At 41.5% G+C, this 18635-nt stretch overlaps 1 protein-coding gene across 4 annotated transcripts in view; it reads left to right on the top strand.

Moving 5' to 3' along the window:
* lingo2 (leucine rich repeat and Ig domain containing 2) overlaps positions 1–18635 on the top strand; it is a 240705-nt gene that overhangs the window by 67492 nt on the left and 154578 nt on the right. For all 4 annotated transcript variants that reach the window (XM_034207319.1, XM_034207321.1, XM_034207318.1 and 1 more), the window contains one exon: positions 2912–3013. The gene's annotated coding sequence lies outside the window, so the exon portion shown is untranslated. The remainder of the gene's footprint in view (positions 1–2911; positions 3014–18635) is intronic.

Raw genomic sequence — 18635 nt, 5'->3', positions numbered from 1 at the left:
TAATCAACATATATTATAATAATAAAGAGATGTTTGTTTTTTTCATTTCTCAAACAGTTCCAAATTGTGAAATGTCATCATGTCCTTCTTTATACGCAATATTGAACGGACATGTTTAATATGTTATACTTTCAGTCAAACAAAAATATGTTGATGATATAACCTGATAGAGAATTGTGAAATCACACTTTTTAACATTTCTGACATCTTATTGACATTAATTGAATCATCCAAAACAAAATCATTTATAAAATATATCATAAAAAGGTGCACTGATTTCATCATCATGTTCCCATGGGATTGTGCCTCCTATTATATTAAAGAAAGCTTTAAGACAAACAAACAAGCGTAAACACAGCAGAACATAACACATCTAGAGACAGAACTATCATCACTTTCATCCTGCTGCAACTGAAGGCTGTTTGGTCCTGCCTTCCATTTTAGTTCACCTCTCTTTAAGGACCCCCCTGAAAAAAAGTAAATATGTGTTGGCAAAATGCAACTCAGCACTGTCACTCCAATTTAGAAAGCTGTTAGCTGATCCTTTTGACCGTGTCTTCCGCTACCTGGGCCATTTCTAAGCCACAGATGATAATCCTCAAGGGATCCTCATTAAGTCTTTGCTTCAATTAAGCCTCGCTCATTTTGCCGCAGCACAATTGCTCTGTACCGCAGCGCACAAATCCTCCAACAGTGGATTAGGCTGATCGGTGGGTGGGATGAAAATAGCAGCGTGGTAAGTTGGGGGAAGAGGTGAGCATTTCTTAGGTGTCAGCAGCCACTGCTCGCACGTCCAGGGTGTGCATCAAACAATTTGAGTTGAAGGAAAACATATCACATGTGAAAGTATACTAAATTCGGAGCTACAGTAGATATGGCTTATTTAAGTGGCTCAAATGTGGCTTAGCGAGGGGAATCACTGTGCAAGCTGGTACTGCTGAACCTTGATATAGTGAATACATTTCTGCTGGCACTGGGGTTTCTGAGGCATACATATTCCAAAAGTTTCATAACCTCATATATATCCAGTTTAAGTTTGGATGGGAGTGGCTTGATGATGTGTTATGTTTTCATCTCATGGACTTCACTCTGTTTTTTTGTATGAAGACATGGACATCTTGAGTTCAGAATCAGAATCAGAAACAGGTTTATTGCCAGGTAGGTTCACACGTACGAGGAATTTGACTTGCTGTCATGGTGCAGACATCAGATATGAAACAAAAAAAGTAAAAAAAATACACAGATAGGGAACTATATTAAGAACACTGTAAACAAATATAAATGGATAACAATCAAATAAAGCAGTAATTTACAGCGAAATAGAATGCAGTGAATTATAGAATATAAAATATGCGCAGTAAGCAACATTTGAACAATATTTGAACATGGTGTGCATTAATGTAATGCGTGTAGAGTTTGCTTTGTGGCTGAGGTAACGTGTCAAGAGTTGTATGTGAAGGAAGGTCACATATTGTTTAGTGTTGACAAAAACACATCAACAGGAAAACAATACTTACATAACGAGAGATAAAAAAACACACGGACAGACAGACATGGTGAATCAGCAAAATAATATTTCTAAATTGTTCTAGTACAATCTTTAGCAGAACTAATCCCTGGTTTGAGCTGATGGGGCACTTATTATTTGAAAGGTTCAGTGACATCAAAGCTTTTGTCCCACTCAGCACTACACTGCATTATCAAATACTAGTTTTTGCTTCATCATGTGTTTTGAGTTGCCACGTAGTCCAGAACTCTTCCAGTCAATGTAATGTATCAATCGGTTAGCTTTCACAACCCAGTGAACACATCATTTTGAACATGAATGGTGCCAGCACGCAGTCGGTTCTGGCCGGCCATGTTGGCAATAACAGACCAACAAAATATTTTAGCCGACGGCTCACGTTGCGCTCGAAGAAAGAACATTCAGCCATGCGTTGAAATTCTACCTACCCATCAGTCGCATTGCTGTCCTTGTCTTCAGCATCTTAGTATTCAGTATATGATGCTTTTACCATCAACTGCCATGGATTGGGTTTCATCACTAAACATTTGCTTCCTTCAAGGTAGATTATATTTCCTTTCCAGCGCAGATATTAGACGCAAACATGCACAGCAATAGCACATTATCACTTCAAATGTATTGCTTTGAATTGTTTTTTCACATTATAGTGTCTATGTAGTTTTGATAGCTTGAGAGACGAGCTTAAATACTTTCACAGATCATTGGTTAGATATACGTATTAACAAGAACCAGTAAATCCTTGTTTCACGTATTCTGTAGATATTTTGCATTCAGTTACCAGTTTATGTGCTTCTGTCTTTTGCTCCATGAACAATATTTTCATCAGAGAACCATAGCAAGCACGGGCACATTTAAAATGCCATGACCTACTATTGTTTTATTTTTGTTTTTGTTTAAAGGAAAATAGTTAAAGGATTACTCCACACGTTGCTGTTTGTCGCCATTAATGCCCGTCTGTAGATAAGTGTCAGTTTATCTAACGTATTGCCTTTAAACTATTGCCAGTTACCATGCCATTTTAAGGATGTGTCAGTCAGCCAGGGACATCCACTGTCCAAGTCTGCACCCCTCCTCTGAATGGTATGAGCCCTGCATATGTTACTCGCTTGTCTTCCCCCGACCCAAATGCTGGTGTAATGAGCCGTTCTCTGGCAGCTGTTTAGGCAGAAAAATGATCAAGTTGACCAAGCAAGGAGACAGATTCTGTGCCTGTGTCATACAGGTCTGTTCCTGCCTGCTATCCCGGTGCGGCTTAGCTAATGTTCTTCCTTGGAGTGACATTTCTTTCAGGATGTTTATCGTGGATCGCTGGGCATTTGTAGTGGCTGAATCGTGAGCTCACTCTCCATGTCTACTCTGATTTGTGTTTCTTTGTTTTTCTCGCAGACCCCGGAATAAGTGAGCTGTGAATAAAGTCCCACTGGAGCTTTTCTAAAGGACTCCCTTGCCCTCCCTGACAGTGTATGGACATCTGACATTGGGTAGCAGGTATGTCACTATAAATGTTTCTTATAATTGTGTTACTGCTGTACCCTTTTTATTTCAGTTCTTAAAGTCTGGTTTGGATGAAAAGGTCAGTAATGAATAGTACAATATGTAATTAAATATGGCCAAAAGGGCCACACAAACCATGGCATTCTACATCAATCCCAGCATCCCGAGTACTTATAACTGCATAACTGTATATAACCATGTAAAACTCAATCTAAACATATCTGTTAGGTGGGTTGCCAGGACTTTAATAGGACAATGTGAATTAAATGGAATGTTAAAGGTGGGGTAGGTAAGTTTGAGAAACCGGCTCGAGATCACTTTTTGTTATATTGCATGTAATGCTCTTAACATCCCGATAGCAATGAATATCTTAAGTGCTTTGACAATAAATACATAAAAAAATGTCAGCCGTAGTACTGTAAAAAGCACGACCAATCATTTTAGCCGGTCCGGGTAAAATAACTGGATGGCCTACCTGCCTGTCAGCCTTCCATCTGTGCATAAACTCAGGGCCGCCCCTCCCTACAGGCCAATCACGCAGGCTGCATGGGGCCCCGCCTTGCGCAGGGGGCCCCGCCCAGAGGGCCTCAGCTGCTGTGCGCAGTTCTCCGCTCAGTTCTCCGCGCACCCCCCGCGAGAGTGAGAGTGAGAGATGACAAGGGGAGCATGTCTGTAACCCGACACCGTTGTAATGTATCGACATCTGACCAATCACGGCTTTGATACGGCCACTAGTGCAGGTGAAGAGATGTCGGTGAAAAGACAGTTTCAGTCCGGCGCAAAAAAACAAAACATGAAGAAACTAGAGCATCACTCGAAGGTGGGTTATTGTATGAGTCAAATGTACAACTTGCGAATGTTGTATAAGTCAAATTGCCAATTGCCATATTAAAACATCAGCTGCAATTCACGACATGAAGAAGGCAGTCTCCACATAGCATATAGGCTAATGGAGATGCAGTTATTGCCAGCATTCTTTATTTACCATTCATTCAAGTATGTGATGCCTCTTATCTGCTAATGTACAGGAGGAAGAGTGATAAACTGTCTGTCTAGTTGGCTTACATAACAGTTAAAGTGTACAGCCTAAAAAACATGGAGCATTTTTTCGCCTTTTATTCATTTTTATGTCAATTTGCACATTTCATGGTGATGCTCAGCCTCTCCCCTTAACTCCTAACAGTCATCATCATGTCAACCACAACTCAGATAAATACTGATAGAAATGTGTGTGTAGTTGTTGATACATTGCTGACAGAGGGAACTACATTTGAATACAGATTTAAGAAATATCAGTTTTTGAGCATGTCATAAGCATGTTTTGTCTTGACTATATTATAATAAAACAATATAGTATTTATATTATTGAATTGATTATGATTATCATTATTAGTAGAAGTAGTTTATTTGCATTAATTATATTTTAATCTTTATGAGGCTAGTATTTGGCAGGAAATGCAGACGTATTCACCTGTAAACACATACTGAACGACATACATGCACATTTACCATTTACCTCACTGTATAAAAAAGTAACTGTTGATAATAATAATAATAAACAGGAATTATATTTGCAAACATTTTTTCACTCCTGTCGGTTGGGGGGGGGGGCCTCATCTCACAATGTCGCTTGGGGCCCCAAGTTGGCAAGGGGCGGCCCTGCATAAACTTATCTCGTGCCCTCATTGGTCATGTGCGCGTTCGTGTGTGTTGGAGGAGGGGCTCTGTAAGGAAGTCTGAAGGAAGTGGCAGATTTTTTCCTGTTGTGTATTTTCAAATTCTAGCGCACTCGAGCTGGTTTCTCCAAAATTACCTACCCCACCTTTAAATGCAGGGCAAAGAACGATAAGTACTGTTTTTCTGTTAAACCGCTGAGCCATAGTTTTCAGTTTTTAAATTAAATCAATGACATGTACTAGAAGCTAACCAGCCATTAGAGTCATTTTGACTATGCTGGGAATACAGAGAGTCTCTTGGAGCTTTGGCAGTAGCTAGCAGGACATGAGAGAGCCTGTGTGGGTACCACCTGTGTTGCAGCTAGATGAGCATCTCTACTATGAGAGGCTCTCCAGTGTGGGTGTCTTTGTGGGTTTTAGTACATAGCTGCTACAAACTACAAGCAACAAGAAGCATTGTGAATATTTCGTATAATGCCAACACAAATCCATCTGATTATGTGTGCAGGGAATAAACAATAACGTGTGTCATTCCTCTTCAATTGATTTTCCTTTGTCTGGCCAGTTGTCAAGATACATTGTGAGTTTGGCCCTCTTTTCAGTACCGTCACCTCTTTCCCCCCCCTGGAGTTTTCAGGCCTGGAGAGAAAAGTAATATGTATTTAAAAATGGATTATCAGCTAGCAAGCCTGATGTCATTGAACCATCTGTTCCAGTGCTTAGGTCCCATGAGAGTGAAAGCCCAATTACCCCCTAATTTATAATACATCACAGAAAATTAACATGTTTATTATTCTCAACTATCATTCAAATTCGATTTTTTTAATATTGCACCGCCTGGAATTTCTCACAACACATGTGGTAAATGCTATATTTGTAACTATGTGATTAGTATGGTGAGCTGGGTAATGGATGATACATGTCAGATTACTCTTCTGGGTCAGACTACGCAGAATTGTTATGGAAAAGGCACTGCAGCAAGTGGAAGGAATAAAAAAAAGATAATCATAATAACTTAATACAATTGTGGCCATTATAAAATAATACAAAATATGTTTACTTACTTCAAAGAAGATGATGAAATGTACCTCTCTTATAAAAGTCTGAGAAATCTACTATAATGTTTAAGGGTTTTATTCAATCGAGATAGTTGTTTGCAGAAAATATCTACTTCTTCATAAACTGCTCAAAACAGAGATATGGGACACAAGATATTACACCATGAGCCGGCTGTCTTACCTCATTTATATATTTTGAAGGACAAAGGAAAATAAAAATAGTTTATTTAACTGAATCACCTCATCACCTGCTTAGAGGCATCAAAGTGACATTTCTTCCCAAAGGGCAGGGATGACACAGAGTGACTGTAGAGTGTCAGACACATCTAACCAACATGCTTAAATGCCCGGCCTCAAATGCCAGTGCTGCATGTTTCTAGTCAACCTTAATAGGTCACTTTTTTTTCAATCGACGCACCCAGTGAAAATGTGAAAAGAAACACCGCGCCCGGTTGGAAATGAATGTGATCACGTCGGTGAAGGGACTGTGCTGAACGACGTGTGCAAAGACAATGTATCTCTCTGAACTCCCTCGCTGCCGTGAGCCATAACACAATTAGACTTTAGATTGTGTTTCCCCTTCCCTCTGCCCATCTGATTTCTGCTCTTGCCAGGATATTCTCTTTCATCTGCTTTATTCTTCTGTATTGTCATAATGTGCTCTCACAGATCACTGGTACAGCTTATCAGTGAAGTGGTGCCGCTTCAAATTGGGTCCCTTAATTTAGTCTCTCCACATTCATTCTCAGTTTTACACTTTCAGGGGGAAAGGCTGTAGTGTGGTGGTGGAGAGGAAAGATAAACATACTCTAGGTATACCAATCTGGAGGGCTGCATGGAAATCTCTTGCAGAATTTAGGTAATGAGGGAAGACTGAGAGGCGTTAGTTGTCTTTAATCAAAGCAGATCTTGCTGAAACATCGTCCTCCATTTAGAAGCAAGCTTGCCCCCTCCAACCTTTTTCACTTGCTCATAATAGACATGAGTATGATGGTGGGTTGAAATACTATGAATCAAGAGACTATGGACACATTTTTCAAGTAAGGGATATTGATAATTGTCTGTTATTTGTATGCCTTCAAAAAGCAGCTCAGTTGAGCCTGCTTTTATTAGACATTTACAAATGGTGCGTGCTAATGGAACTTTCTCCTTTTCAATATGTGTCAGTTAATTTAATGATGATTCATCCACATGGAGGTTTTTATACAGCTATAAGGTAGGAATGATGAACATATATAATTGAGCATCCTTTAAAGACCACAGACTACCTGAGTATTGTTGCTTACTATGTCCATCCCTGTTACGCTCCCTATTAGGCTAGGGGAACTAAATGGAAGAAACACAACCAGATTGGTATTGGTATAATTATAAATGGTTTATTTTAAATAGCAGCGGTAAACAAAATGAAACAAACAAATTGCCACAAACATTGGTCTACATAATAAATAATAGAGGCCACAAGGGCGCAAGTTTAAATGGGCAACCAAACTAAGGGAGGACTCTGAAAAGTGAGCCTATTTACACACATGAAATCACTGAACACTAACGAAAGGAACTAAACAAAACCTCACTTTAAAAGTGGTACAACTAACACGAAGAATATATACAAAGACACTAAACTAAAGGCAACAGTCACACAATACTAACCACTATAAACTATCTAAACACAGACCATACAAGTTAACCACAGAACGAGAGTAAGTAGCGAGAGGCGTCTGTCCCACAATACAGAGCCTCCAGATTGGTGATAGTCTGCAGCCTTTGTACTGCCGGCTGTGCGCTGCGATTGGACGAAGTCAATCCAATCCCCATCTTCATAGGCGGACCAGGGGATGATGTTGGGGCAACCACACAGCTCATTTGCATAATCACACACACGCACACAGCTGCAAACAATCCCGGACAGGTTACTGAGCAAGCAGAAACAGCAGCCGTAACACTCCCCCCCTTAAGACACAAACCCACAGGTTTTGTGAACTAAACACACTAACAAACTCCTAATATCACCAGTAGCGTGGCGTGGGGGAAAATGTAGGGGAAGCCCATTTTTTGGGTCGGGGGGCGGTCAATAACGTAACCAGATGAGTGATTACAGCGCCCGGTATCATTTTACACACATTTGTATCACACAGATGCAGGACTTGCACACGCCTGTTATCTAACCGACAGGTCCGCACGCACTCTCCAGCTGAAACTCTCTTCTTATTAATTTAAGCATTTTACTTATTAATGTATGCAAACAATCACACAATCTGTGATTTTTGGATTTACCGTGCCTCTCAATTGCCCGTGACAGGTTGGCAAGGTCGATGAATCCTGAAGTTGCCCAAGTATTGTTCAGGGAGCACGAATCCTTGTCAAAAAGAAGACATGGCCAGCCAAATAGACGCTGAAGTTTAGCGCTTCCAGTTAGCCACTCCGTGCGGACATAATTGTCCTCATTGAACGTCCGATTATCTCCCTTTTCCCTCTGTGTACACACAGCTCGAGTGCGGGCATTGGCCTGTCATCTGATTTAATTTTTAGTTGCTGCTGTAGCGGAAGTTTAGTAAAGTTATGTTTGATTAAGTACGCCAAATCTCCACCCTCCATAATGCTTCATTTGCTTGATAATTTCTAACGGCGGTGATGACAGTTACAGTATTAAAACTGATGTTGATGTGATTTGATTGGATGGCAGTGTCCAATCAAATCGCCAGCCGCCAGCCGCCCCTGAAGGGAAGCTAGAGGCGGCTGGCTTCCCTTGGCATGGCCCTGACCAATCACAGGTTGGCAGGGGCATCACGTGGGCCTCATCTGATTGGTCAATCCCTCCATTTTTTTTCACCAAAGGAAGCCAGATTCGGCTGGCCTCCTCTCGCAACAGTGAGTGCAATCTACTGTTTCACCATAACATCTAGAGGGGCGCTGTTTGTTTCACTCTTTGTAAAATACTCAATGAGAATGGGGGAGAGACGGGCCGGCAGCAACACACAGTAAAGGAGAATTATCGAAACAAAACAAAGTGTTTTTATTTATTTATTTAAATTATAACTACAATCCGAAAAAACAGAGGAAGCCTGGCTTCCCTTGGCCTCCGGGAGAAAACGCCACTGAATATCACACATCCTAACATCACAAACTCAACCTGGACAAGCATCGGCCAACACATTCTCTGAACCCTTTAACGACGGGTGTCTACTGTGGTAGTCCCGCACAATCAGAGCCCATTGCAGGAGACGCTGATTGTGCTTGGACACGCTGGGGCAGAATATAAATGAATCGTAACATGTAAATATCACAATTGGCCAAAGACTGGGTCCAACATAAACCTTAACATGTTGTAGGGCTAACACCAACACTAGGATTCGATAACCTGACGCTCTCGGGTTACCGGGAGTGTCGAGAAGTCTAGAGGCTTGTCTGAGCCGGCATGTTGCGCCGGTCTCGCGACATCCTCACGAGAAGGAGGGGGAGCCACAATTTCTGGCTTCTCCCCGGACACAGCTTCATCTGAAAGCACAGGCACAATCACAGGCTCAGATAATGAGACGACAGGGTCACATTTACTTGCCTGTGCGCGTGCGTGGGTAACCAGGCCAATGCCTTTAGGCGGGGACATATTCTGCCGCTGTTCCTTGCGCTTCAGAGCTGCACAGTTGGTGATTACATGTCCAGGTTGATGACAATATAAACACTCTCTCTCTTCTCTGTTCACGTTACACACATTTGCTGGCTGAGTAAATGGTGCGGCTGGTACACGGCGCGATCTCTCAGTAGAGACCGGGAAAAACACAGATTTATGCATCAGCACATACTCATCGGCTAACACAGCAGCAGCAGAGAGGGAATTTACTTTTTGCTCATTCACGTACAGAACAATGTGCTCAGGCAAACATTTCTTAAACTCCTCCAACATGATCAATTCCCTCAGGGCAGAATAATCCTCCGCTTTACATGACGTAACCCATTTAGCAAAAAACATTCACTTTTCCCTGGCAAACTCGGCGTGAGTTTGATTATGACCCTTTCTATGGCGTCTAAACTTTTGCCGGTAAGCTTCAGGGACTAACTCATGCACTCTAAGTATGGCCCCCTTCACCAAGTCGTAATCTAGACTGTCCTCCAGCGCAAGAGCAGCAACCGCCTCCTGAGCTCTCCCATGTAATCCACACGTTACCATCAGAGCCCAGACCTCAGTCGGCCACCGCAACGCTGTAGCAATGCGCTCGAAGGCACCAAAATACGCATCCACTTCAGTCTCACGGAAGATTGGCACTAGCGAAATGTTTTCACTCACGTCAAAGGCAGGTGGAGGAGGTGGAAATAGCAAGTTTTTTCCGGCAGAGCCAAAAGCACCGGATGCGCGCAGCTCGGAGTCTAGCTCCAGCTGACGTATCCGGACTTCCTTGTCCATTTCCAACTTTCGTAGTTCCAACTGTAACTGCCTGTCTTTCTCCCTGTCTTTAGCTTCCCACTGAAGCTGCCTGTCCTTAGCTTCCAACTGGAGCCGGGCGAGATGGACTTTGAGTCTACTCCCTTCCCGGGAATCTAGACTACCAGGAGACGGTGGACTATAGCGAGGCGGCGCGGACGGTGCTTTACACTGCTCGCTCCCCTTGCTGTCACTACCCTCTCCTTTAACAAGAACCTTAGGCACAGTGAGCTCAGCTGGTGCAGGCAGCACCAGAAAACCCCTTTCCACCAACTCATCCACCACCAGAGCCTTTAATTCTTTTTTTAATGTTTGCCTAGTCACTAGCTCATGTAAATCATCTTTACCACACCGGTCTAACTGCTCATAAGAAGGACAGACCAAAAACGACTCAAAATCGAAAAGTCCCATACTCAACTAAAACTGCACACAAAGTCCACCAAATTGTTTTTAGCAATACAAAAACCACTTATAACCACAGGAATTAAGTTATTGATCCCGGACGAGACCCCACGTGTTACGTTAGGGGACCAAAGGGACACGACACGACCAGATTGGAATTGGTATATGTTACCGGTGGTTTATTTGTAACCAAACAATGAACACAATAATGTACACCAACAGTTTGACACAACCAAAGGGCCAAACTGTTACTATAAAACAAAAGGAGAACTCCAAAAGAGAGTTTGCACAGTATGATACAAAAGAAAGAAAGTACCTCACTTCTAAAGTGGAACAAAACAATAATCAAAACGAGGCTGTGTGGGAACACAGCTGTTGCTGGTCAACAGGTGCTAATCACCTGGGTCTAAGCAATACTTCCACAAATGCTGATCTACAGGCGCTAAGCTAACCTGGGTCTAAGCGGTTTCACAATGTCAATAATCCTAAATGCTGTTCTACAGGAGCTAAGCAACCTGGATCTAAGCAATACACACACACAAACCCTATACTAAACATAGAACACTACGACACACTGCTAATCAGTGTACTCACACTCAGAAGTTATACTCTAAACACTAACTAAGCTACTCTACACACTACACACGAGTTTTACCACAGTTAACATAATTCTCTAAGAGCAAGTAGCGAGAGGCGTCTGTTCCTCAACAGAGCCTCCAGAGCAGTGGCGGCGCCAGAGATTTTCTCTAGGGGGTGCTGTGGGGTAGCTTGACGTTTCATAGAGGGTGCTCAAACATTTAGGGTTTCCCATTAATGCACCAGCGCTACAGTTTAATTTTCTACTGCAACACTCCCCACGCACACACACACACACACAGTGCACCCGCGACTGTTACAATAAAGGCTCGATAATCAGCTCACGGCATATAGACAGGGGTAAAGTGCTATTTTTACAAGTGAGGAGCGGACCTCACCTCCTCTAGGAGGGTCCTCACCTCCTCTAGGGGGGTCCGGGGGCTAGGTCCCCCGGAAAGATTTGTTTTTAAATATTGAAGTTAAAAGCATCAATCTGGTGCACTTTGAGAGCAACATTAAGAGATCTATGGATACATCTCTCAACACCCATACGAAACAGAACTGTCAACAGATTTTCTATTTCTTTATAGATATTTTACAAATCACTCCCCTTTTAAAACAAACCGTTTGAGACCCACTGAGATAACTAGACTAAAGTTAACTATCTAAACACTGAGAGAGTCCTTTACTTCACCTGAGCTGAGGTTATCTAAGACTCTCTGTCTGACAGGAGAGAGTTCTCCCTCCACCTTGTTGTTGAAAAAGCTCCTTATATCCGTTAGCTTGGCTAGCTAGCACCAGATGCTAACCACAACGATCTCCGGTAGATACCCACTGGTGCGCGAGGCGAGCTCTCTCGCTCGCTCGCGCACGCACGCACACAAAATGGCTCGTGCCACACACACACATACACACACACGCACATACACAGCAGGGCTTGAATGAAACACAGAGACCCAGAAGTAAGCTACTTGTACTCACGAGGCCTATTATGTGCAGAATCCCTCTCGTTTTCTGTTGGTTTTGATTGAGTGTCCACACGTGGACGTTTAAGGACTAAAAAACGATACATTTTTCACTTTGCTGTTAGCAAATCATTTGGCGCTCTAGCTAACAGGAAGTCACTCAAGTGTCACAAAGTAATTTAGCCTATGGGTAGGTCAAAAATCGAATGGGTGCTGGCCATTGGCCTAATCATATCACCTGTGTTGGCTTTATGTTTTTGGTCAAAAATGTGTTTGTTTCACATATGCATTGATGTAATCAATAATATTTCTAATTTAATTTAATAATAATAATAATCTTCGTAAAAAAAAAAACACATATTTCTTGGGGATGCTTAGGGGGTGCTTTGGCAATCCTGGGGGGTGCTTCAGCACCCCCTAGCTCCCCCCTGGCGCCGCCCCTGCTCCAGAGTGGTGATAGTCCGCGGCCTTTGTACTCCTCCCCAGCAGGTGTGTGCCGGCTGTGCGCTGCGATTGGACGACGTCAATCCAATCACCATCTTCAGAGACGGACCAGGAGATGGGCAGCCAATGATGTTGGCGCAACCACACAGCTCATTTACATAAACACACACACAGCTGAAAACACTCACAGGCAGATTAATGAGCAGACAAACAGCAACCGTAACAATCCCTTTATGAAGGCTACTTCTAGCAGGGTAATGTCCCAAAGCTCAAATGATCACCAACTGGTTTCTTGAACATGACATGTGTTCACTTCACCAAATGTTCTCCACAGTCACCAGATCTAAATCCTATAGAGCACCTTTGGGATGTAGTGGATTGAGAGATTCGCTATATGGATGTGCAGCCGACATGATGATGCTGCTGTACTACCACACTGCGTATAGACAGGAGAGGCCAGTATGGCCCTCTGAGAGACTAAGAAAGGTAATCATGTACACACATCGCCTGAAGAAATTGAACCGTTTCCAACGGCGCAACCCAGATCGAAATTCTTACCCCTGCCAAGCATCTGTCTGTAGCTTAAACTTAAAATACTGAGTCCATGTCTTGCTTTTTTACTCAAGCAGTACACACAAAATAGTATTGTAATGGTTTCATGACTTAAGTCTCAAGCTCATAAGCTCTTTCAGAGAAACTGCACTTATTTCACTAAACATTTAAAAATAACTCTTCAATATGGATCTATCATACAAGTAATACTTAGTATTATACATCATGCTTTTTGTATTTGCCAAAGATGATTAGGACGTACACATTTGACCCTACAGGAAAATCAATGTCTAAGCAATACATAATACATGTATACTAATACACAACACTGAAAACAAAGTACTATAGGGTAGATATGTAAGTTGTGTATTTAATGTTATTGCATGTTTGCAAGGAATGAGCAGTTGGAGATAGACCACAGAGATAAACTAAATGTTGACTTTAAGCATTGAGAGCATGCAGTTCAGCTGTAGCTGTGAAGGGAGTCCAACAGAGTACTCAACTGGTGCGCCTGGTCATTTGTTGTCAGATGCTAATGCTTCATTGGCCAGTTACAATATACCCTGAGCAGCTGTCTCCAAATCTACATTTCAAATGGTTTTCTAGGCATTACTCATGGATGTGAGAGTTGAAATAATATTCATCTGTGGTCGCATTTTACTGGAGCAAACGTAAAGGCATGATTAAGCCATTAAGGCCACATCTGCCAGCCTAATTCCTTTTTAATTTGCAGGGAAGTCGACTGTATATTGCTACAGTGGATGTGACATTTCAATTAAGCTAGGGCTGTAAAAATGTTTACAGCGAGGTTGCAAAAGGCTACTGCTCGTATCACTGTGGATAATAGGAACCAGTGGTCCACTTTGGCTACCACTGCCAGACCAGCACACCCCCGAAATAAAACGGACCTCCCTATGGTCATTACAGCAATCTGTGTCACACACACTAAACACAGAGAAGATACACTCTACCAATTTTTTTGTTACATCTGTTTGAGTTGAATATACCGCATTTATACATGTTAATAAAAAAAAACCTGTATTATTTTATACCTCACACATATTCCTTACAGCTGAGCTACATCAATATATTTAGATCTATTTTTAAATCTTTTTTGTGGCAAATCCCTCGTGAGATTTTCATTTTTTATTGCTGCCTTTGGCATAAACACTGGGATGGAAATAATAACCTGCACATTTATTTGACACAGAAATGCAAAGACAGAAACCAAGAATGATGGCAGTCAAAACGGGATCTACTTTATGTTTAACAAACATGATAGAAATGTCACGGATAATGGACAGACTTAAACAAGAATGGGTTAGCGCAACATCTATATTGCTTATTTGCCAGATATTATTGATTGTATTGGACTTTGAACGTTCTTTGAAATCAAAAGTCTCATACACACCAGTAATAATCAACTCTTTGTCAAAAACAAAAGGAGAAACGGAAGGCATTATTTCTTATCACGGCATTGCTTGTTTAAATCTATAACAGAAAATAACTTTGAGAATACAAGGAGGAAGGGTCTGACTGTTATGAGATTGTATACTGTGTGTCAGGGTTGATTTTGAAACACAGCACTACTGCAACACATACACTATAGAAATCCTTATACAATGTTTACAGTCAGTGGGACTAAGCGCCCCTCTGTAGCGTCATAACTCTAAGATCTTACCGTATCAAGCTGATTTAAAGCTTCGTATTTGCATGCTGAAGCTGAGTGAATGTGATTTGTCATGATGGTAGGATTCATGGATATGTATGTGCAGCTGAAGAACTGCTTCGGTTAACAGCGTACTCTCCCCACAGCTTTCACGCTCAGCTCCACCTTAGCACACAGCTTGGCATTATAATGATTATGTCATTGGAATGAAACACATTTTTCTGTGACATTTAACAGAATCTCATGAATTGTTTTGACAAAATATCTGTGCTCCAGAATGATGGAAATATCAGAGACAATTCAGTCAGCAGAAGCACTGAGCATTGGTAGCATGCAATTACAATCGACTGGGGGATTTTAGGATTCTGTAAAGCATTCTGCGCACATCCTTGTCAAAGCACAGTTTGACTGGTGTAGTGAGTGGGATGTGGCAGACAAACAAAGGAGGATGAGGTCTGTCTGAAAGCAGTGATGTCTGTGGAGATGTCTGTTCTGACTAATGTTGCAGAGCCAAAGAAAAGCAGAGAGCAGCAGTGGGCACTGCGGACAGCTCCCTCGCCGTGCTCTCTTCTCCTCAGGCTCCCTAGAGATCGCAGCACCGTCACACAGAGTTCATCTAAGTGTATACATGAGAGTAACATTATGCGTCACTTCCGGGCAAAAAGTATGGCTCCGCCCACTTTTGGGGGAAAACAACGCTGTCATTTGAATGGCGGTCAATACAAATTCTGAAGTTTTTGCCAATCCGATTAGAAATTTAAGAAAACCGTGGATTTCTGGTTATTCAAAGAGCCTGATTACAATGGCCTGTCAGGCAAACATTAATAGATCAGAGTAACATCTACGTCACTTTACGACCCCGCCCGCTTTTGGGGGAAACAATGCTGTCATTTGAATGGCGATCAAGCCTGAAGCCACAGAGCTCTTCTTTTAGGCCCAATCCCAAACCACGCCCTAAACCCTACCCCTACACACTCCCCCTCCGTGACAGAGTGAACTCCGTGGAGTGACACATGAGGCTCCCTCCTGTCAGATGGAGGGAGTAAATACAGCGGCAAGCTTTGGGACAAACTCCCCTCTCTCAGGCAGAAACAGGAAATGCCGTAACTGTATGTAACAACGGTTTCAAATCAGCATCTTTTTGACAAAAAATGTAAATTAATAACTCATATAAAACTCCAAACATCTTTAATTGTGTTACTGTAGTTTTAAACCTGATGTTTATAAGCTTCTTAGTTTTTGCAACAGTCTGTAAATATACACAACTTTATAATAAAATGCACACATTTACCTTTTTCTAGACTAAACACAGGTATACGATCCTAAGTAAAATAAATATGAGGTTATCAAGAGGGTGTAATCATCGCAATTTATCAGTGGATGTTTGCTGGAACTACTTGTAAACAGCTTGTTTCCTGACGGACACACACAGCATTGACTCCGGTCAGGTAGAGACCGGTCTCAAGTCAGCACCGATGCAGACTCGCTGTTTGAGGGCTTGATAACCCACTCCAACCAACTCCCCCTCCACACTTGTTGGTTTGGAACAGCACTTAATGTGGCGGACCCTCCGCGCGAACGGAGGGGTAGGGTGTAGGGGGCGGTTTGGGATTGGGCCTTACTGTCCTTTGTTCTTAGAGGAAGTACAGAAAAACGTAACTCTGGATTTGTTTTAATGTTTGAGGTGCAATAAACGACACAGCAGCTTTTTGGCATGATACAACTATTATTTTCTACAGCTGGCGAAATTACAGCCTTGCCTACTGATTTTAATTTAACCATATATCGAGAGAACGATTGTCGATTTCAAATGATTGAATGTAATTGTTTGCCTGACTGGCCATCGTAATCGGGCTCTTTGAAGATCCAAAAATCCATAGTTTTTCAAAAAATTCTGATCAGATTGGCAAAACTTCAGAATTTGTATTGACCGCCATTCAAATGACAGCGTTGTTTTCCCCCAAAAGGGGCGGGGCCATAATGTTCACCCGGAAGTGACGTAGGTGTTACTCTCATCGATTTACTCGGGGGGAAAAAAACCTGAATACTCTTTTTTTTGTACTTCTCTTCACTTCACATGTTTGCTTTTCTGATGATTAGAAACTGCCAGTTTTAGATAAAATATAATTCTGAGTATTCTGAAGCTTGTTTAATTAACATGAAAAATGCTGCTCCATTAGCTCCCTTTGTGTGTGTTGCTAGCCTATTCTTCAATTTCGTAGATGGTTTTCCTCCAACCAGCCTTCATGCACTCTCACTCTGAGTAAATTGGTGTTATTTGTATATGACCTCACCACCTTCAAAAAAACCACAAAAACTCACCTCTTCAATCTGGCTTTTAATGTGTGATTGTTTTTGTATTATTTGACTTTAACTATATATATGTATTTGTTGTTATTTTCTTTTTCTTTTCACTATATCTGTAAATCGTCTTTGAGCACCTGTAAAAGCGCTAACAAAATAAATCTATTATTATTATTATTATTTAGTTTGAAGACAGCCTCAATCCTATCCTTTCATGGTACCTCAAGTTCTTTAAGGAATATAGCTTTGTCCGTAGTGGACCACACCTCTTTGTCAGTACAGAGAGACATGGTGGTGATCTCCCTAGGGACTGGATCCTGCCACAGTCGACTCTCATGTTCAACTCGTGGTCAGAGGAGAAGAGCATTGGTATTCCTATCGGCATGATCTATATTTCTCTTCCGCCTGAATATTCCTTGCTTTCTTGTCTGTGCCCCTCTAGCACCTTGGCCAGCTTTCTCAGTAGTTTCTCTCTCAAGGTTTATTATCCATTTAACATTCAGGTTTAGAAATTAGATTGTTCCTTCTGATTAAAGTCAAATGTGACACCCACCACACAAAAATACTTAACTATTTTATATAAAGGTGACTTTGCCCCCAGCAACAAGCTGACACTGTAATGTCAACATAGCCTTTTCATGCCCTGGCTATAAACAAGGTTTCCAACAAAGAAGTCATACTTTTTCAAAAGATGAAGTTCACTTGCATGAATAATAAATAAAGGAGCAATACTGATGGTTCATTGTAAACTATTGCCTTAATATGTCATGCAGCTCTGATAAGCATCATGGCAACATCTTGATTATAAAATATGCATATAGCTCCAGTGTGACGGCTCATTTGTTATCCTGAACTGCTTCATCCTGAGCTGTCTACTATTCATTACAAATTACAGGCTTCAAGTGTGAATACAATAATGCCTTGATTGGAAAATTCATGAAATTTAAAGAGCACATAACAAGCTCTGGTTATTCAGGGTCACGTATGTTAAGTCTAATAGAGCTGCGTTAGGCTTTGTGGGGCAGGTTTCTGTATTATTTTGGTGTTTTTAATATTTTATTTTTTCTTCACACGTTTTCCTACACAAAGGAATATCAAATGACAATTGTTTTATTTCCTAATATAGTTATTGGAGCATAACATAATTCTCAGTCAGAGGAAATTAATGAAGTTGAACATTTTTTATATGCTTTTGCTTTGCTCATCTGAAAAACAACATGATTGTCCTTTTTCAAATATCCTCAACATTGCTTTACCGAGTCATGCTAGGTAGTGTGCAAGGAGTCTTTCTTTGTGATACATGAAAATCTACTCAGCAGAGTGCTGTGGGGCAAAAGTTCAGGAGGTAAAATGTGTAAGTCCAGGTTTTTCAAAACCTAGAAACACACTTCCATTACGTAGTGTTGGCTAGGGTTGGCTTGATTACGAAATTTAAAACATAAAAGCATTTTAAATACTTACCTTTTTAATGAGAATGTAGCTTGAATCTCCCCTTCTTCTGCTTCTAAAAATGCAATACTCTCTAAAACAAAGCAGAAGTATTTTGTATTTTCATT

This window comes from Gymnodraco acuticeps, unplaced genomic scaffold (genome assembly GCF_902827175.1).
Source record: "Gymnodraco acuticeps unplaced genomic scaffold, fGymAcu1.1, whole genome shotgun sequence".
Classification (NCBI taxonomy): Eukaryota; Metazoa; Chordata; class Actinopteri; order Perciformes; family Bathydraconidae; genus Gymnodraco; species Gymnodraco acuticeps.
This window is presented reverse-complemented; position numbering and strand designations above follow the sequence as displayed.